Source organism: Balaenoptera borealis (assembly GCF_965194805.1).
Source record: "Balaenoptera borealis genome assembly, chromosome: 9".
Classification (NCBI taxonomy): domain Eukaryota; kingdom Metazoa; phylum Chordata; class Mammalia; order Artiodactyla; family Balaenopteridae; genus Balaenoptera; species Balaenoptera borealis.
This window is the reverse complement of record NC_138873.1, coordinates 16,406,909-16,409,974: the sequence shown is the minus strand read 5'-3', so window position 1 is coordinate 16,409,974 and position 3,066 is coordinate 16,406,909.

The window sequence follows — 3,066 nt, the reverse complement described above, 5'->3', positions numbered from 1 at the left end:
TATTGGTCCCTGCCCGGAAGGGTCCTGGGGCCGAAAGCTCCCCTGGGCCTTGAGCGAGCCTCCCAGGAAGGCAGTCCCTGGGAGTTTCCTTCCAGCTCCATCCTGACGGGAAAGCACCACGTCTGGTCCACCAGCCGCAATGGCTCCAGCACAGCCCTCACCTACAGGCCCCAGAAAGGAGGCCCGAGCCACCAGAGCCCATGGGCACCACAGGCCCTGGCTGTGCTCCCAGACTCTGTAATGAGCTGACCCATCAGAATCAATACAAAGTCGTGTGGCTCAGCTCCCGGCGAGGAAAGAGCAGGTGTGGAAGACGCCGGGGACGAAGCGGGGCTGCAGGTGAGATGCACGGTGAGATGCACCGCGCTGGGAATCTCCTCGGGGGCTTCTGCAAAGGGGTTAAAAGCCAGAGACTATGCGTGACGTGGTCCAGGGAGTCCAAAGGATAACTGCCTTTCCATATGAGATATGAGGCTGAGCTCCGACCAGGGTGTGAGCCCTGAGGGCAGGGGCCACGCGGTCAGGTCCTGGGGCAGAAGAGCTAGGGAACCCTTCTTGGCACTGCAGCTCCTAAACCACTCTTGGTAAACAAGCAAAGGGAAATTTCCTCAGGGCCCCAGGCAGGGACTTGCCAACAAATCAAAGGTCAGCAGAGCCACAAATCAACCGTATTTGCACCAAATAGTTTGTGAAGAGTTATTTTAAAAATGCCTTGGCCAGAAAAATTCCCTGGAGCTGAATCAACTCAAAGAACACAAACAGAGAATGGGAAATGTCCATCTTCCTCCTCCCCCAGGCGATCAGCTGGACAGTGAGAGCTGCCCCCTTTCCCCCGCAATCGCAGGATCCCAGATGCAAGTGTCCGTGGCCCAGGATGCCAAAAGGTCTTCATGCAACAGCCACTGCAGCCGGCAGACATAGAGCTTGGGCGGGGCCTGCCCAGATCCTTCAGCCTTCCCGGGGTCCAGGGCCTGCACGAGATGCTCTGGCCGTGGACCCAGCGTGAGGCTGGCTGTGCCGAGCCGGCCGTGCTCACCCGGACTGTGACGTCACTGACATCAGCCAGGTGTGACCCGGGCCCTAGCCCATGAGGATCCGCTTTCCATTAAATGTGCACGCATGTATGGAAAGAGGTCTGGAAGGATCTACACCTTGGTGTTATCAGATGTCAATTCAAGATGCCTGAATTTTCTGAATCTTCTATAATGAATGTGTATTTTTATTATTTTTTTTAAAGGCAGCATTGTTTAGCAAGAAATTGTTTTCTTGTTACCAAAGTTATTAGCTATAGAAGATTTAGAAAACTATAGCGACCAAAAAGGGGAGAGGGTCACCTGTAATCATAATCCCCCCACCCGGATATATTCTCTTGAACTTCTAGTCAATTTCCTTTGGTTCTTTTCTATAAATATAATATGCATTTTTTTACACAAAAAAGAGAGATCATGTGGTACATTCTTTTTATAATCCACTTTTCTACTTCATAATGTGTGCTCAACATTTTCTATGTCATCAACGTCCTCCTACGATACCATTTCAGTGGCTTACAGTATTCTATTAAATGGATGCACCATGCTTCATTTAATTCATTCCTTCCACTGAGGTTTTCAATCAACAAACATTTCTCTCTAAGCCACTGCAGGCAAATTGTCATAGTGCTGTTCTACAAATATGCCTACCATATGCAGACATACAATAGAATTGCATTTTCCTGCCCCTGGGGAGTTAGGTGTCGTCATGTCACTTGTTTTGGCCAATGAAACGTGAGCAGTGATGAGCCTGGGAGGAGTTCTAAGCAGCTGTGCCCATTTGAGAGCAGTCTGTGCGCGCACAGCCCCAGCCAGCCTGCAGCCGACCCAGAGCACAGTGGGGAAACGAGCTCTGTGGTCTTAGCCATTGGGATTAGGGACCGTTTTCTTTCTGTAACGTAACCTCTCTGGCCTCGACTGCCTGGCCTCAGGGCTGATGGAGAGACAAGGTTAAAGACAGAGCCCCAACCCTCCAAGTGTGTGTGTGGTCTTGTTGGGGACGTCCAGCCTGAATACAAGGAGAGAGTTCAATGATGAGCCTCCAATCACCATTCAGAGCCAGGGCGCCGTGGAGCAGACGGGACACATCCAGCCCCTGAAAGGACAGCAGGACGCCATCTGAGTAGAAGGTGCTGGGACGCCGGGCAGGCTTTGTGGAGGAAGCGTGAAGGCTGGGGAGGTTTGAGGGCAGGGGTGGGGGGCAAGAGGTCAAGGGTGATGGGAGAGCAAAGGCGTCATGGTCGAGCAAAACACGGCGCCCAGAGGACTGCTGAGCAGGTGATTTCGAGCAAATGGGGGCTAAAAACAGTCAGAGAGAGAGAAAAGGGCCTGTCTGGGAGAAATCACTGCTGCAAGGAGAGACGTTCCCATTCTTCTTTTGGAGAAAAAATGCCTCCATAACCTGCCTCATCAGGAATGGCATCAGTGAAACTGAACTTTGGAGGTTTAATAGGGCTTGTTTTAGTCAAGCATGCACTTGATTTGAAGACAAGAGTAAGGTGACTTCAGATAAAGTCAAAACTATTGTGGTTTTCAAATCCTATTTGAGTAATCTCTCCCCACAGCTACAGGCGTTGCCCACACTTTCCATCTTATCAGTCAGCCAGTCCGTGTCTCTCAGCATCAGTCAATCCACCAATCATTGTCAGTCAGCCAGTCAGTGTCTATCACTCAGCCAGTCAATCTCTTAATCAGTATCTGTCAGTCAGTGAGCCAGTCAGCATCTGTCAGTCAGTCAGCTAGTCAATAAGTACAGCATTCAGCTGGTTTCTGAGCGCCGTGCCCATTTGCCTCTATCTACCCAGCACCTTTCCTGTTTCTGGCATGGGGATAGGTGTGTCGTTCCTCCACGAGGACACATAGGTGATGTTGTTTCCCCAGGAATTCAGCACAAAGTAATTCCCCAGCGGGGTCAGGCCTGCAGCCCCTCATTTTCAGCCTGGCTGCCAGCTGCTAGGCTGAGCTGCCATCATCCCGAGGCTTCCTGAGGGCATCAGCTCAGAAGTGACTGAAAGGGAACCAGGTCACCTTTGACTCT